Source organism: Chiloscyllium plagiosum, unplaced genomic scaffold, assembly GCF_037043375.1.
Source record: "Chiloscyllium plagiosum isolate Xiang-an unplaced genomic scaffold, Cpla_swu_hap1 HiC_scaffold_7, whole genome shotgun sequence".
Lineage (NCBI taxonomy): Eukaryota > Metazoa > Chordata > Chondrichthyes > Orectolobiformes > Hemiscylliidae > Chiloscyllium > Chiloscyllium plagiosum.
Genome location: NW_028270145.1, coordinates 112428668 through 112446931, shown reverse-complemented (window position 1 = coordinate 112446931; position 18264 = coordinate 112428668). Strand labels below are relative to the sequence as shown.

Below are 18264 nucleotides of genomic sequence, written 5' to 3'. Positions count from 1 at the left end.
GCTCCTCGGAAGCTGCCTGACCTGCTGTGCTTTTCCAGCATCACTCTAATCTTGACTCTAATCTCCAGCATCTGCAGTACCTAGCTCCCCCCACATGGACTGAAGTCCCTCCCCAAGCCTATTACTGTTCCAGTGAATGTCCGCAGTCTCTCTAAGACCTTAACTTCTGTCGCGTGAAGTCTCAAGTGTTTGGAACTTACTCAGAGCAGCCATTGGCCAGTGTTGATGACCTGGTCGACCGTCTTCATTCACAGCAGAGAAAACCTTGCGAGGATTATCGCTGACACGAAATGAGTCACTATGGGTGTGCAGGGCAGTGTATTCCCGACATCCGTAATACTTCTCTGTTTAACCTCTGCAAAACAAGACAGAATAAAAGGTTACAGGTCAATCTGCTGTAATGCGCGTTTTGTCAGCGCACATTGGCTATAACACGACTGGCGAATCGAGGATGCTGTTTGCATAACGTGAACTTTGTACCGCATGGGTAAAGCGATTTCCTATTAGCAATCTTCTGCAGCGCGATTTTCTACAGTGTGAGGTTAGAGAGGAAGACAGCTGTCGAGTTACAGCAGAACGACCTGCATTTCTTCACAAAGACTGGGCACCAGCCATGGTAAAGGAGTGGCCTGTACCAATACAGGTCAGCATTTAGCCTGCAGTCCACCCCTCACCTCAACCCCTGCCCTCAGGAACCAGCACTGACCCTGACCTCAAACAAACACAAAGAGGCTGTTGGGATCAATTAGACTTTGTGTAAGTGCGTAATGCAGTTGAGAGCAAATCTTCGATTGGTACAATGATGGTTACCATTGGTTACCATGTGCTCTGAGGAACAGCTCTCCAAATTGTTCTGTTTCCCTTGCTGTTTCCCCACAACACTACAAAACCCCCTCTTCAAGAACAATTCCAAATCCCTTTGAAAGTTCCTCTGCTTCCCCCGCCCTTTCAGGCATGTCCACATCACGACAACTCACTGCAGCAAAAAAAAATGCCTCTTCCTCTTCCATCATGATTTGAAATCTGTGTCTCTCTGGTTGCTAACCCTTCGTCCATCTATTAAATGACTATCACAACCTTCATCCTGAACACCTTCATTAAATCTCCTCTTCACCTCATCCACTGTTGAGGAGAGCAATCCCAGCAATTCTAGTCTCTCCACAGGACTGAGGTGCCACCAAAAACGTTCCCCATTCTGATGTTCATTCTTATTGCCTCTTGAAACAAGGACAGACTGAGGAAAGGAGATGGCCAGAAAGTGTCAGTTGTGCTATTTAAAGTCAGTCCCTTCAGTCACGGAGACAGCTCGAGTCTGTCCTCAGGAGAAAAGAGAGGTCTGAAGGGAAAACCGAGAGAGATCTTCAAAACGTAGGATGTGTGGTTCGGTGGTTGGCACTGCTGCCTCACAGCGCCAGGGACCTGGGTTTGATTCCAACCTCAGGAGATTGTCCGTGCGGAGTTTTCACATTCTCCCCGCGTCTGCGTGGGTTTCCTCCGGGTGCTCCGGTTTCCTCCCACAATCCAAAGATGTACAGGTTAAGTGAGTTAGCCATGGGAAATTGCCCGTAGTGTTCAGCGATCTGCAGGTTAGATGGGTTAGCCTTGGAACTGCAGGGTTACAGGGGTGGGATGGGTGTGGGTGGGATGCTCTTCAGACAGTCGATGTGGACTCAATGGGCCGAATGGCCTGCTCCCACACTGTAGGAATTCTATGATCCTCAAAACCATGAGGAATCTGGACAGAACACTTCCACGGAAAACCTGTTCACTTTGGTTGAAGGATCTGGAAACAGAGAGCGCAGATTTAACCGTGAGATGGTGGGGATTTACCTCCAATACCATATGTTTACTTGATACAACATCATTTCTGTCATTTACTGAACATAAGAAACAAGGCCTGGATATTACAGTATTGGAGAATCACACAGACAAACTTTACAATGAACCAGTACGTACAATCCTTACATAAGAGTCCGGGCTAATATCAGGCTATTAGTTACAACAGAACAACATGAACATAGAACATAGAAGAATACAGCGCAGTACAGGCCCTTTGGCCCTCGATGTTGCGCCGATCCAAGCCCACCTAACTTACACTAGCCCACTATCCTCCATATGCCTATCCAATGCCCGTTTAAATGCCCATAAAGAGGGAGAGTCCACCACTGCTACTGGCAGGGCATTCCATGAACTCACGACTCACTGAGTAAAGAATCTACCCCTAACATCTGTCCTATACCTACCACCCCTTAATTTAAAGCTATGCCCCCTCGTAATAGCTGACTCCATACGTGGAAAAAGGTTCTCATGGTCTCATGATTACGTAGAGTTCCATGCTTCAGATGTTTCAAGGTAAGATAGAATATGAGACATCAGAGGATACCTTCAGTCAAATAAAGACCATTCAGACTATCAAGTCTGCAATGAACCTCTGAAAAATATCCCACCCTATCCCTGTAATCCTGCATTTCCCGTGGCTAACACACCTGGTGTGCACATCCCTGGACATTATGGGGCAATTTAGCCTGGCTAATCCACCCAACCTGCACATCCTTGGACTGCAGGAGGAAGCCCATGCAGACATGGGGAGGAGGGATTGTGCAAACCCCACACTGACAGTCTTGATAAGCTCAGACCGTATTCTATGGCGCAGGGGTAATATCACAAACACATCCCGTACATCAAATACTGGCATTCCGACAGACCGAGTGTGAGGTGTAACCCAACAAGAGGGAAAGACCACTTTTGCACAGGAGGTGGTTAGGATGAGGAAGGTGCTGTCTGACAGTATGGTGGAACCTTGTTCAGCTCAGGTATACAATCCAATCATTATCCATCCAGGGAAAGGTGCAGGGTTCTGGAGAAAAGGATGGTCAGTTGATCCTTCCATCAAAGAGTCAGCATGGAAATGATGGCTGAATGGCCTCCATTGTGCTGTAACTATGCTTTTTCAGAAGGATATTGGTACAGTTTTAGATTAGATTACGTACAGTGTGGAAACAGGCGCGTCGGCCCAACAAGTCCACACCGATCCTCCAAAGAGCAACCTACCCAGACCCATTCCCCTACATTTACCCCTTCACCTAATACTACAGGCAATTTAGCATGGCCAATTCACCTAACCTGCACATTTTTGTGACTGTGGGAGGAAACTGGAGCACCCGGAGGAAACCCACGCAGACACGGGGAGAATGTGCAAACTCCACACGGACAGTTGCCTGAGGCGGGAATTGAACCCGGGTCTCTGGCGCTGTGAGGCAGCAGTGCTAACCACAGGCAAAAGGGATCCAATGGTTTGGGGAGAAAGCGAGGACAGGGGAGTGAGTTGGATTCTGAGCCATGACTATATTGAATGACAGAGCAACTTAAAAGGGCCGAATGGCCTAACCCCTGCTCCTATTTTCTATGCTTTCCATGACTCGATGATACTATTTGACTGATATGAGTTTGTTGTTGAAATCTTGTGCCTCACCTCCCAAATGCAACATCTAAAAGGGCAGAATTTCATAACGGCTGCAGCGATTCAACGCTCTCTCTCGCTTTCCACCTCCCTTCGAACGTTCAAACTGCAATAATCCTCTGACTTCACTTCTCCACCTTCACTGATTTAGTTTTGAGTGCTGCCTTACAGAAAGAGCATTAAATCTTCAGGGAGTACAGAGGGCAGGATGCTGGAAGGGTTTTGGGAAACTAAAATCATGAGGAGAGAACTTAAAATATTCCGACTGTTTCCACTGGAGAAGATTTAACAGATCTTTGTAAAGAATGGTGCCAGTGTTATGGTAGTGTAAATAGGGGGAAACTATTTCTGTTGCTCAGGCCCCAAAGAGTCCATTAGACTAAGACAATGATTAACAGGGTGTGGAGACGATTTCAGAGAATTTTCTTGACGTGAGCCAGCTGACTGAAGGACTGCATCATCACTGGGAGTGGTGACGACATTACTGGAAGAGTGTGGTGCTGGGAAAGCCCAGCAGGTCAGGCAACATCCGAGGAGCAGGGGAGTCGACATTTCGGGCAAAAGCCCTTCATCGTTTGCTCGAAATGTCGACTCTCCTGCTCCTCGGATGTTGCCTGACCTGCCGCGTTTTTCCAGCAACACACTCTTCGACTCTGATCTGCAGTCCTCACTTTCGCATGGTTAAGACAGTGTCAAATTCTCAACCCTGTGTTCAAACCTCTCCATTCCCACATCCCTCTCTAACTTTCATTCATGCATGAAAGGAAGCATTGCTGGCGGGCCCAGCATTTACTGCTCATCTCCAGCTGCCCTGAAGGAGCTAATGGGGAGCTGCCTTCTTGAACCGCTGCAGTCCGTATGCTGTGGGGAGACCCACATAGCCCTTAGAGAGGGGAATTCCAAGATTTGGACCCAGCAACACTGAAGGAATGGGGATATATTTCCAATTCAGGATTGAGAGTGGCTTGGAGGGGGGGGGGGTTTATGGGTGGTGGTGGCCCATTTATTCCTGTACCTATTTCCAGGTCTTCCACCCACCAAGCTCTCTGTGTTCCTCTGGCCTCTTGCACATCCCACCCCCAGTTTCCATCGCTCCACCATTGCCTGGACTGCAGCTATCACAAGATGATAAAGGCCCGATACAAATGCCAAGTTGTAGTATTTTGTGAAACGGGCACACGCTATGTAACAGTCAGCGATGTGTGTCAAAGGTGATAGATGAAACTCCTGTGTAGCACTGAGGGAGTGCCTGCACTGTCAGATCCCGTACTGAGGGAGTGCTGCACTGTCAGATCCCATACTGAGGGAGTGCTGTACTGTCAGATCCCGTACTGAGGGAGTGCTGTACTGTCAGATCCCATACTGAGGGAGTGCTGTACTGTCAGATCCCGTACTGAGGGAGTGCTGCACTGTCAGATCCCATACTGAGGGAGTGCTGTACTGTCAGATCCCATACTGAGGGAGTGCTGCACTGTCAGATCCCGGACTGAGGGAGTGCTGCACTGTCAGATCCCGGACTGAGGGAGTGCTGCACTGTCAGATCCCGTACTGAGGGAGTGCTGCACTGTCAGATCCCGTACTGAGGGAGTACTGCACTGTCAGATCCCGGACTGAGGGAGTGCTGCACTGTCAGATCCCGGACTGAGGGAGTGCTGCACTGTCAGATCCCATACTGAGGGAGTGCTGCACTGTCAGATCCCGGACTGAGGGAGTGCTGCACTGTCAGATCCCATACTGAGAGAGTGCTGCACTGTGAGATCCCGTACTGAGGGAGTGCTGCACTGTCAGATCCCGTACTGAGGGAGTGCTGCACTGTCAGATCCCGTACTGAGGGAGTACTGCACTGTCAGATCCCGGACTGAGGGAGTGCTGCACTGTCAGATCCCGGACTGAGGGAGTGCTGCACTGTCAGATCCCGGACTGAGGGAGTGCTGCACTGTCAGATCCCGGACTGAGGGAGTGCTGCACTGTCAGATCACATACTGAGGGAGTGCTGCACTGTCAGATCCCGTACTGAGGGAGTGCTGCACTGTCAGATCACATACTGAGGGAGTGCTGCACTGTCAGATCACATACTGAGGGAGTGCTGCACTGTCAGATCACATACTGAGGGAGTGCTGCACTGTCAGATCCCGTACTGAGGGAGTGCTGCACTGTCAGATCACATACTGAGGGAGTGCTGCACTGTCAGATCCCATACTGAGGGAGTGCTGCACTGTCAGATCACATACTGAGGGAGTGCTGCACTGTCAGATCACATACTGAGGGAGTGCTGCACTGTCAGATCACATACTGAGGGAGTGCTGCACTGTCAGATCCCGGACTGAGGGAGTGCTGCACTGTCAGATCACATACTGAGGGAGTGCTGCACTGTCAGATCCCGTACTGAGGGAGTGCTGCACTGTCAGATCACATACTGAGGGAGTGCTGCACTGTCAGATCCCGGACTGAGGGAGTGCTGCACTGTCAGATCACATACTGAGGGAGTGCTGCACTGTCAGATCCCGTACTGAGGGAGTGCTGCACTGTCAGATCACATACTGAGGGAGTGCTGCACTGTCAGATCCCGTACTGAGGGAGTGCGGCACTGTCAGATCCCGTACTGAGGGAGTGCTGCACTGTCAGATCCCATACTGAGGGAGTGCTGCACTGTCAGATCCCGTACTGAGGGAGTGCTGCACTGTCAGATCCCGTACTGAGGGAGTGCTGCACTGTCAGATCCCGTACTGAGGGAGTGCTGCACTGTCAGATCCCGTACTGAGGGAGTGCTGCACTGTCAGATCCCGTACTGAGGGAGTGCTGCACTGTCAGATCCCGGACTGAGGGAGTGCTGCACTGTCAGATCCCGTACTGAGGGAGTGCTGCACTGTCAGATCACATACTGAGGGAGTGCTGCACTGTCAGATCCCGTACTGAGGGAGTGCTGCACTGTCAGATCCCGTACTGAGGGAGTGCTGCACTGTCAGATCCCGTACTGAGGGAGTGCTGCACTGTCAGATCCCGTACTGAGGGAGTGCTGCACTGTCAGATCCCGGACTGAGGGAGTGCTGCACTGTCAGATCCCATATTGAGGGAGTGCTGCACTGTCAGATCCCGGACTGAGAGAGTGCTGCACTGTCAGATCCCATACTGAGGGAGTGCTGCACTGTCAGATCCCATATTGAGGGAGTGCTGCACTGTCAGATCCCGGACTGAGGGAGTGCTGCACTGTCAGATCCCATACTGAGGGAGTGCTGCACTGTCAGATCCCATATTGAGGGAGTGCTGCACTGTCAGATCACATACTGAGGGAGTGCTGCACTGTCAGATCACATACTGAGGGAGTGCTGCACTGTCAGATCCCATATTGAGGGAGTGCTGCACTGTCAGATCCGTACTGAGGGAGTGCTGCACTGTCAGATCCCCTACTGAGGGAGTGCTGCACTGTCAGATCCCCTACTGAGGGAGTGCTGCACTGTCAGATCCGTACTGAGGGAGTGCTGCACTGTCAGATCCCCTACTGAGGGAGTGCTGCACTGTCAGATCTGTACTGAGAGAGTGCTGCACTGTCAGATCACATACTGAGGGAGTGCTGCACTGTCAGATCACATACTGAGGGAGTGCTGCACTGTCAGATCCCGTACTGAGGGAGTGCTGCACTGTCAGATCACATACTGAGGGAGTGCTGCACTGTCAGATCCCATACTGAGAGAGTGCTGCACTGTCAGATGACATACTGAGGGAGTGCTGCACTGTCAGATCCCGTACTGAGGGAGTGCTGCACTGTCAGATCCCGTACTGAGGGAGTGCTGCACTGTCAGATCCCATACTGAGAGAGTGCTGCACTGTCAGATCCCGTACTGAGGGAGTGCTGCACTGTCAGATCCCGTACTGAGGGAGTGCTGCACTGTCAGATCCCGTACTGAGGGAGTACTGCACTGTCAGATCCCGGACTGAGGGAGTGCTGCACTGTCAGATCCCGGACTGAGGGAGTGCTGCACTGTCAGATCCCGGACTGAGGGAGTGCTGCACTGTCAGATCCCGGACTGAGGGAGTGCTGCACTGTCAGATCACATACTGAGGGAGTGCTGCACTGTCAGATCCCGTACTGAGGGAGTGCTGCACTGTCAGATCACATACTGAGGGAGTGCTGCACTGTCAGATCCCGTACTGAGGGAGTGCTGCACTGTCAGATCCGTACTGAGGGAGTGCTGCACTGTCAGATCCCGTCCTGAGAGAGTGCTGCACTGTCAGATCCCGGACTGAGGGAGTGCTGCACTGTCAGATCCCATACTGAGGGAGTGCTGCACTGTCAGATCCCGTACTGAGGGAGTGCTGCACTGTCAGATCCCGTACTGAGGGAGTGCGGCACTGTCAGATCCCGTACTGAGGGAGTGCTGCACTGTCAGATCCCGTACTGAGGGAGTACTGCACTGTCAGATCCCGTACTGAGGGAGTGCTGCACTGTCAGATCCCGGACTGAGGGAGTGCTGCACTGTCAGATCCCGTACTGAGGGAGTGCTGCACTGTCAGATCCCGGACTGAGGGAGTGCTGCACTGTCAGATCCCATATTGAGGGAGTGCTGCACTGTCAGATCCCGGACTGAGGGAGCGCTGCACTGTCAGATCACATACTGAGGGAGTGCTGCACTGTCAGATCCCATACTGAGGGAGTGCTGCACTGTCAGATCCCATATTGAGGGAGTGCTGCACTGTCAGATCCGTACTGAGGGAGTGCTGCACTGTCAGATCCCCTACTGAGGGAGTGCTGCACTGTCAGATCCGTACTGAGGGAGTGCTGCACTGTCAGATCCCATACTGAGGGAGTGCTGCACTGTCAGATCTGTACTGAGAGAGTGCTGCACTGTCAGATCACATACTGAGGGAGTGCTGCACTGTCAGCTCACATACTGAGGGAGTGCTGCACTGTCAGATCCCGTACTGAGGGAGTGCTGCACTGTCAGATCACATACTGAGGGAGTGCTGCACTGTCAGATCACATACTGAGGGAGTGCTGCACTGTCAGATCCCATACTGAGAGAGTGCTGCACTGTCAGATGACATACTGAGGGAGTGCTGCACTGTCAGATCCCGTACTGAGGGAGTGCTGCACTGTCAGATCCCGTACTGAGGGAGTGCTGCACTGTCAGATCCCATACTGAGAGAGTGCTGCACTGTCAGATCCCGTACTGAGGGAGTGCTGCACTGTCAGATCCCGTACTGAGGGAGTGCTGCACTGTCAGATCCCGTACTGAGGGAGTGCTGCACTGTCAGATCCCGTACTGAGAGAGTGCTGCACTGTCAGATCCCATACTGAGAGAGTGCTGCACTGTCAGATCCCGTACTGAGGGAGTGCTGCACTGTCAGATCCCGTCCTGAGAGAGTGCTGCACTGTCAGATCCCGTACTGAGGGAGTGCTGCACTGTCAGACCCCGTACTGAGGGAGTGCTGCACTGTCAGATCCCGTACTGAGGGAGTGCTGCACTGTCAGATCCCGTACTGAGGGAGTGCTGCACTGTCAGATCCTATACTGAGAGAGTGCTGCACTGTCAGATCCCATACTGAGGGAGTGCTGCACTGTCAGATCCCATACTGAGGATGAGACGTGAAGCAGGGGACTTGTTTACACTTTCAGGGGGCTGTGAAAAGGCTCGTGAGCTCCATCCTGATGCCCTGAGCGAAAACGTATCCTCTAAGCTTTCACCTGAAAATGGTGCTGTTACCTTCTCTCCAAGACTGCGGTGAAGTCACGTAACAGCTTGTAAACACTTTGACATATCGCGAGGCCATGACTGACACTGTAAACATTGTGAGTTATTGAACTTTAGAATCAAATAACACATAGCACAGGACATCATTCGACCCATTGAGCTGATGATGGCCCTTTCAAAGAGCTAATCACTCCAACACTTTATCCTGCAACTTGTTTTCTCTCTCAAACCTTTGTCTGATTTCTTTCGCAGAGGTGCTACATTGGCTGTACCCGCACCTCTCATGGTCAAAGATTGACCAAAGGTTGATAAACATCTCGGGGTAACAGGACAATGCAGGAAGAGTATGGCTCAGGGAGGCCTATCACTTGCTCACGCAGCACCAGACCAACCCCTGGGATGGCACGACTCACGTATAAGGAGAGATTTGATCAGTTAGGACTATGTCGGGAAACTGATCTAACTAAGGGCAGCACAGTGGCTAGCACTGCTGCCTTACAGCACCAGGGTCCCCGGGTTCGATTCCAGCCTCGGGTGACTGTGTGGAGTTTGTACATTCTCCCCGTGTCTGTGCGGGTTTCCTCCGGGTGCTCCGGTTTCTTCCCACAATCTAAAAATGTGCAGGTCAGGTGAATTAGCCATGGGAAATTGCCCCGGAGTGTTCAGGGATGTGTAGGTTAGGTGCATTAGTCAGGGGTAAACATAGAGGCAATAGGGTAGGATAATGGGTCTGGGTGGGATACTCTTTGGTGGGTTGGGGTGAAAGGCCTGTCTCCAAATCGTAAGGGATTCTATTTTATGTTCCCTGGAGTTTAGAAGAATGAGGGGATCTCATAGACACCTACAAAATCCTACCAGGACCAGACAGGGATAAACACAGGAGGGATGTTCCCAATGACCATGGGATCACAGTCACAGGATAGGGGATAGGCCATTTAAGACTGAGATGAGGGAAAATGGAGGTGTGCTGGTGCAGTGGGTAGTGTCCCTATCTCTGAGCCAGTGGTTCACAACGGAGGGTGTGTTCATGACATGGTCATACAGGTTCAGAACCAACCTACAGATCCTTCCAAGTCATGGATTGGGAGGGATTCCTGGTCAACTGTGTTCCTGATTTGTTCATTCACTCACAGGATGAGGGTGCCTCTGGCTAGGCCAGCTTTAACTGCCCACCGGGCGGTTACAGGTCAGCCACTGTTACAGAAAGGCACTTGAAGCTTTGACAATCATAGCTCCAAACTACAACACAGGCAGCCCTTCGAGCCTGCTCCATCATTCAATACGATCCTAGTTGATCACCCAATTCCAGTTCCTCCTTTCCCCAGAAACCTCTGCTCCCTTTAGTCATAAGAACCATATCTCTCTCATTTTTGAAAACATTCAATGTTTTGAGCTCAACCGCTTTCTAGGGTAGAGAAATCACCAATCTCTGGGCGAAGACACATGGAAAAGTGGAGGTTACTGAAATAACTCCCCAGAGGGCCAGTATCCTGTCACCAAGTCGCCCTTTAATTACACGGGGAGAGTCCCTGACACTAATCGAACTCCCTCAGGGCCAACTCTCAGAGTGAACAGACCCCCTGACACTCCTGTTTATATCTTTCAGCCTGGGCTCCCTGATTGGGCCAGGTTAACAGCCCCAATCAGGGACCTCCTGTTCTGTGAGGTCCATCTAGCTGACCTCATTACAATCCACCAGTGACCACATCGGTTGGACTCCCTGAGCAAATGGTAGCATTCACACTCTCAGAAAGGGTCCTCCAAATCCCAACCATGTCAATTGTAAGAGAGTTTCCCTCATTTAATCATGGAACTCCTACAGTGTGGAAACAGGCCCTTCAGCCCAACAAGTCCACACCGACCCTCCGAAGAGTAACCCATCCAGACCCATTCCCCTACCCTATTATCCTGTATTTACACCTGACTAATGCACCTAACCTACACATCCCTGAACACGATGGGCAATTTAGCGTGGCCAATTCACCTGACCTGCACATCTTTGGACTGTGGGAGGAAACCGGAGCACCCGGAGGAAACCCACGCAGACACGGGGAGAATGTGCAAACTCCACACAGACAGTTGCCTAAGGCTGGAATCAAACCTGGGTCCCTGGCGCTGTGAGGCAGCAGTGCTAACCACTGTGCCGCCTGTTCTTATAAATTCTGTCTCAGTGTGTCAATGTTCCCTCTCTCTGGCAAAATTGCTTCAGTCTGAGGATGTGCAGGTTAGGTGAATTGGCCACGCTAAATTGAGGCTGGAATCAAACCCGAGTCCCTAATATGTGATACAGTCATGCTAACCACTGAGCCACTGTGCCACCTCTTAGACATAGCTTTTAGGACCAAAGGAATTGAAGTGTGTTGGGAGAACGTAGGAACAGGGGACTGAGTTGGATGATCAGCCATGACCATATGGAATGGTGGAGCAGGCTCGAAGGGCTGAAGGACCTGTAGCTGCTCCTATGTTTCTAAGTTTCTATGAATCTCCAATCACTCATCTCCGTATGTGAATGAGGTTCTGTCCTGTACTCCCCCAGCTAAATCCCATTTTGTTAACGTAATCATTCTTCCGAAAGAAGATGTTAACTTTTGGCACCTCCGAATCTGTTGAGAAACGAGCAACACATGTTGTATTTAGTTGCTGAAGTCCTAACGTCACAGTGCCTGCGTTTTGTTGCACAGCACCAGCTCCTGTTGCAAGCCCCACAGGTGTTAATAACATTAGCACAGATGTGACCTGCTAATCTCATCACTGCATGGCCAGTCTAATCCCTCTGAGGGAGCAGTAAGATATAAATAACCTGTTACCGCCAACAAACCAAGATAATAGATTCCAGACAACTCCCCTCTCCACAACCCTGGGCTGAGCATCTGCACCTGCTCCATCCTCTCCCTCACCCTCTGAGTTTCCACCTCTGTGACATTGCACTACACTAGACTAGAGGAGGGATCGGGAGGGAGGGTGCAGAAGAGGTTTACCAGGGTGCTGCCTGGATTAGAGGTCCGGAGCTATGAGGAGAGGCAAAAACAAACCTCAGGTTGTTTTCCCTGGAGCAGTGGAGGCTGAGGGGAGACCTGATAAAAGTTTATAAAATTATGAGAGGCATGGATAGCGTTGACGGTGAGAATCTTTATCCCAGAGCTGAAATGTCTAAAACTAGGGGGCATGCATTTAAAATGAGAGGGGGAAAGTTCAAAGGAAATGTGAGGGGACAGGTTTTATTACACAGAGCGCGGTAGGAGTGTGGAACGCACTGCCAGGGAGTGGTGGTGGGGACAGATATGATAGGGGCGTTTAAAAGACTTTTAGAAAAGCATGGAATATGTAAGAGATATGGACCAAGGGCAGGCAGAAGAGATTAGTTTAATTTGGCGTTATGGTTGGCACAACATCGTGGGCTGAAGGGCCTGTCTCAGTACTGTACTGTTCAATTGCTGCACAGCAAGATCCCACAATGAGATAATGGCCAGCTCAGGCTGCTTTTGCAATGTTGCCTGAAGGATAACTACTGACACTTACAGCAACACTAATAACAGAAAGGAAGCGCGATAAATAGGTTCCAATGTCAAAACGCTTGAGATCGATTGGAAATGGAAAGAATTAGCCCAGGCAGCTCATCCTGAATTAATCAAATCGACTGCTGCTACTACACTGACCGGACACTCTGACCTTTCCCTCTCCACCCATTGCCCTATTATGTCCTTCAGTCTCAGTCACACTCTGAATGGGGACAGGCCATTCAGCCCATCAAAACAATCCAGCCAGTTCCAAGAGAAGGTTTTGTTTGTATTCCACCATCCCTCTGACTCAGTAATTACTCAGTGAGTAAACGAGTTATTGTAACTGATGGTAATTCCTATTCACCCTTCACTACAGCCTCCTCAAACCCCCTCCATCATCACACCCTCCTGACCCTGTCCCACCAACACCGTACCCAGCAACCCCACTCAACACTCCCACCCAACACTCCCATCATCCCCAACACGCCCACTCAGCAGCCCACCCTGAAACCCCACCCTGCACTCCCACCCAGCACCCCCACCCAACACTCCCATCATCCCCGACACGCCCACTCAGCAGCCCACCCTGAAACCCCACCCTGCACTCCCACCCAGCACCTTCACCCAACACTCCCATCATCCCCAACACACCCACTCAGCAGCCCACCCTGAAACCCCACCCAGCACCCCCACCCAACACTCCCATCATCCCCGACACGCCCACTCAGCAGCCCACCCTGAAACCCCACCCTGCACTCCCACCCAGCACCCCCAGCAAACACTCCCATCATCCCCAACACGCCCACTCAGCACCCCACTCTGTAACCGCACCCTGCACTCCCACCCAGCACTCCTACCCAACACCCATGGGCGGCACGGTGGCACAGTGGTTAGCACTGCTGCTTCACAGCGCCAGAGACCCAGGTTCAATTCCCGCCTCAGGCGACTGACTGTGTGGAGTTTGCACGTTCTCCCCGTGTCTGCGTGGGTTTTTCTCCGGGTGCTCCGGTTTCCTCCCACAGTCCAAAAAAGATGTGCAGGTCAGGTGAATTGGCCATGCTAAACTGCCCGTAGTGTTAGGTAAGGGGTAGATGTAGGAGTATGGGTGGGTTGCGCTTCGGCGGGGTGGTGTGGACTTGTTGGGCCGAAGGGCCTGTTTCCACACTAAGTAATCTAATCTAATCTAACCCCCAATATACCCACTCAACACCCCACCCAGCACTCCTACCTAGTACTCCCAATACGCCCACACAGCAGCCCACCCTGTAACCCCACCCTGCACTCCCACCCAGCACCCCACCCAACACCCCACCCTGCACTCCCACCCAGCACCCCTATCCAACACCCCCAATACACCCACTCAGCACCCCACCCTGCACTCCCACCCAGCACCCCCAACATCCCCAACACACCCACCCAACACCCCACCATGCACTCCTACCCAACACCCCAACATGCCCACTCAGCACCCCACCTTGCACTCCCACTCCCCCCAGCACCCCCAACTCCACCCTTACCCTGCATCCCCACCCCTCCCTTACCCTGCATCCCCACTACACCCAGCATCTCCACCACACTTACTGGTCTATCCTGGCTCCTGACCCAGTAACACTTTAGCTTACAAGTTCTCATCGCTGAAGGAGGTGTTTGGTATGCTTTCCTTTATTGGTCAGTGTATTGAGTACAGGAGTTGGGAGGTCATGTTGCGGCTGTACAGGACATTTGTTAGGCTACTGTTGGAATAGTGCATGCAATTCTGGTCTCCTTCCTATCGGAAAGATGTTGTGAAACTTGAATAGGTTCAGAGAAGATATATAAGGATGTTGCCAGAGTTGGAGGGTTTGAGCTATAGGGAGAGAATGAACAGGCTGGGGCTGTTTTCCCTGGAGCGTCAGAGGCTGAGGGGTGACCTTATAGAGGTTTATAAAATCATGAGGGGCATGGATAGGATAAATAGGCAAAGTCTCTTCCCTGGGGTCGGGGAGTCCCGAACTAGAGGGCATAGGTTTAGGTTGAGAGGGGAAAGATATAAAAGGGACCTAAGGGGCAACGTTTTCCCACAGAAGGTGGTACGTGTATGGAATGAGTTGCCAGAGGAAGTGGCGGAGGCTGGTACAATTACAACATTTTAAAAGGCATCTGGATGGGTATATGAATAGGAAGGGTTTGGAGGGATACAGGCCAAGTGCTGGCAAATGGGATTAGATTGGGCTGGGATATCTGGTCGGCATGGACGAGTGGGAGCTAAGGGCCTGTTTCTGTGTTGTACATCTCTATTTCACGATGTCTTTGTGGCCTCCCTCTGTCTGACCTCTCCACTGAGATAACTGTGCTTTTCTAACTTTAGACTCGAGCATTTCCCCCACTCCCACCCCGCCCCAATTTGAATCGCTCCACCCCATTGGTAGCTGTCTCTCCCGCTCTCCACCTTCCTCATGACCTGGAAAACTCTCCTTAAAAATATCTCTCTTTGGCCATGCTTCCTGTCACCTAATCTACACAGGGTCAAGTGACACCATGATTTTCACTTCCTGTGAAGCACCTGGGGATGTTTTGCAGCATTGAAGGTTACTGCATAAATGCAACTAGTTGTTGTTAATCACTGTGAATCTTGCTAAAGAGAAACACATGTTGCCCAAATTTTCCATTTGGCACTTGTCAGGAGAATGCCAAATTTCAAGCAAACACAATAATTTATATCACAAGAGAACAGCATCACTCATCAAGTCTGATTGGTTCAGATTTTGCCACAGACAAAGCAATGTGGACCTATCAGATTCCCTGAGCTTGGTTTGTTTGCAGAGAACTTGCCTCCTGTCTGACTGTTCTCCGTGGCAACACCTCAGCCAATCAGAGTTGACTTCCCAACCAATCAGCACCCAGTCGTCCTGCAGTAGAAATGGATGTGATCATTTGAAATTTGGCATTCTTGCATTTGTCTGGACAAACATGAGACCGAACATTTTAACATGCCCAACCGCTCAGAGAAATTCAAATTCTGTCGTAGCGAGACGTGCTTACCTTCATCAGTCGAGGCATCGAGTGGGAAAATTGGCAAGTCACGTTGCATTGAACTGTATAAAATTTCGGTTAGGCCACATTTGAGAATGCGGTGCTGGTCAGGCAATTTCCGAGGAGCAGGAGAATCGACGTTTCGGGCATAAGCCCTTCATCAGATCAGTACAGCACAGAAACAGGCCCTTCGGCCCACCATGTCTGTGCCAACTGTGATGTCATTCCAAACTAATCCCATCTTCCTGCACATGGTCCATTGGAATATTGTGTACATTTTGTTCCCCACGCCATGTGGAGGCTTTGGAGAGGGTGCAGAAGAGGTTTGCCAGGATGCTGCCTGGACTGGAGAGTATTAGCTACAAGGAGAGGGTGGACAAACTTGGATTGTCTTCACTCAAACGTCGGTGGCTGAGGGGCATCCTGATAGAAGTCTATAACATTATAAGAGGCCCTGGTAGGGTGGACAGTCAGAGTCTTTTTTCCTGGGTGGAAATGTCAAATACTAGGGGACATTGATCCACCCTCGGGGGACTGTGTGGAGTTTGCACATTCTCCCTGTGACTGTGTGGGTTTCCTCCCACAGTCCAAAGATGTGCAGGTTAGGGTAGATTGGTCATGCTAAATTGTCCCATGGTGTCCATGGATATGCAGGATAGGTGGGTTAACCATGGAGAACGCAGGGTACAGGCAGAGGGTAGAGGTGCTTTTCAGAGGGGCAGTGTGCACTTGTTGGGCCGAATGGCCTATTTTGACATGATAGGGATTCTATTCCATCCTATTCGAGGTAAGGGGGGAAAGTTTTAAGGAGATGTGTGAGGCAGGTTTTTAACACAGAGTGTGGTAGGTGCCTGGGATGCACTGCCAGGGGTGGGGTAGAAGCAGGTACCATAGCAACATTTAAGAGGCATTTGGACACATTCCCGAACAGACATGGAATAGACGGATATGGACCATGTGCAGGAAGATGGGATTCGTTTGGAACGGCATCATGGTTGGCACAGACATGTTGGGCCGAAGGGCCTGTTCCTGTGCTGTACAGTTCTGATAAAGGGCTTATGTCCAAAATGTCGATTCTCCTGCTCCTCGGATGCTGCCTGACCGGCTGTACTTTTCCAGCACCACACTCTCGACTCTGATCTCCAGCATCTGCAGTCCTCACTTTCTCCTGTACTGTTCTGTTTTCAAAACAATTTATTTACATGTTATCATTTCCTTATGAAACTCCCTTGGCCATGTTGGTTGTTATGATGGGTAATTTGGAAGATCCTGTTATATCATGATGTGGAGATGCCGGTGTTGGACTGGGGTGGACAAAGTTAAAAATCACACAACACCAGGTTATAGTCCAACAGGTTTATTTGAAAGCACTAGCTTTCGGAGCGACGCTCCTTCATCAGGTGGTTGTGGAGAATAAGATCGTAAAACACAGAATTTATAGCAAAAGTTTACATTGTGATATTACTGAAATTATATAGTGAAAAAGACCTGGATTGTTTGTTAAGTCTCTCATCTTTTAGAATGACCATGTTGGTTTCAGTTCTTACATATGTAAATCACAGAACCATTTTTAAAAGTTACATCCTCAAGTGAACTTTAACAACTGGTGTCATGTCAACCCAGATAATGCATTTAAGGTGTGAGGTGCCCTGTGTAAGACTGTGCCACAATGGTCAGACTGATTCCAATCTAAAAGACAGACTTACAGAATCTTACATGAATTTATGCAGTTTTTGAGCAAAATAAAACATAATTTCGCAAGTACAAATTCACCCCACAAACGTATATGTGTGTGTGTGTGTGGTGGAGGTGGGGTGGGGGGGGATATGAGTGTCTGTGAGAGAGTGCGTGTATGTGTGTGTATGAGAGAGAGCTTGTGTATGAGAGAGGGTCTGTGTGAATGTATGGGTCTGTAAGAAGTGTGTGTGCCTGTAGGAGTGTGTGTGTCTGTGTGCGTCTGTGTGCATCTGTGTGTATCTGTGTGTGTGTAGTGCAGTGAGGTCACCTGTAGTGTGACATGAACCAAGGACTTTTGGTTCATGTCATATTACAGGTGACCCCACTGCACTAGGCACATACACAGATGCACAGACACAGACAGACGTACGCGCATATACATACAGACACTCATACACACACACTCCTACAGACACACACACACTCCAACGTACATGCACACAGACAGTCCTACAGACCCATGCATTCACGCAGACCCTCTCTCATACACAAACCCTCTCACAGACACTCATAATCAACACCACCATACACGCATCCACATGCACACACATATACATTTGTGGGGTGAATTTGTACTTATAGAATTATGTTTTATTTTGCTCAAAAACTGCATGAATCCATGTAAGATTCTGTAAATCCATTTTTTAGATTAGAATCAGTCTGACCATTGTGGCACAGACAGCCTCACACAGGGCAGCTCACACCTTCAATACATTATCTGGGCCGACATGACACCAATTGTTATAGTTCATTTGAGAATGTAATTTAAAAAAAGTTCTGCGTTTACATATGTAAGAACTGAAATCAACATGTTCATCATGCAATTCTGGTCTCGTTCCTACCAGAAAGATGTTGTGAATCTTGA

At 50.2% G+C, this 18264-nt stretch overlaps 1 protein-coding gene across 4 annotated transcripts in view; it reads right to left on the bottom strand.

Annotated features, from left to right (window-relative positions):
- The window catches only part of tmem198ab (transmembrane protein 198ab), a 149251-nt gene that overhangs the window by 104677 nt on the left and 26310 nt on the right, over positions 1-18264 (bottom strand). For all 4 annotated transcript variants that reach the window (XM_087989366.1, XM_087989363.1, XM_087989365.1 and 1 more), the window contains exon 2: positions 201-355. The gene's annotated coding sequence lies outside the window, so the exon portion shown is untranslated. The remainder of the gene's footprint in view (positions 1-200; positions 356-18264) is intronic.